Source organism: Chrysochloris asiatica, unplaced genomic scaffold (assembly GCF_000296735.1).
Source record: "Chrysochloris asiatica unplaced genomic scaffold, ChrAsi1.0 scaffold00054, whole genome shotgun sequence".
NCBI lineage: Eukaryota > Metazoa > Chordata > Mammalia > Afrosoricida > Chrysochloridae > Chrysochloris > Chrysochloris asiatica.
Genome location: NW_006408572.1, coordinates 18,520,138 through 18,520,598, shown reverse-complemented (window position 1 = coordinate 18,520,598; position 461 = coordinate 18,520,138).

Here is a 461-nt window from a genome sequence, read left to right as displayed (position 1 = left end):
ACCCTTCAAAAAAGCAAGTCCACAATATTGGAGGCTAAAGTCTTACGTTTGTCTACCTGGTGGGGGCCTCCTCTGTGCAATACCACCCACCCTTCCCTGGAGCCTGCGTACCTGTGCTGCCCAGTCAGGGAAGCCTGTAGTTATTTTTTTAACTATTTTATTGTGAAATATGATGGTTTGCCTGGGAGAACATTAGCTTTACATTCATCCTATTGTATATCGTTTCATTGCCATGATTATAATCCCTTCTATGCATCATCAAACAACCAAAGGGTATACCCTGCAAGCCTGCTCCCTAGTTGTATGAGAGACCACATTTTTTTTCATATAACCCAGCTTCTTGGATGTAGACAAGGATGGGCAACTTGGACATTGGCTACCCAAAAGTCAAGAAGTGACTGGCTTACAAGCTTTCAAGAGGGAACGTGGAAAACAATATTTTGTCTTTTATGATTTTTTCA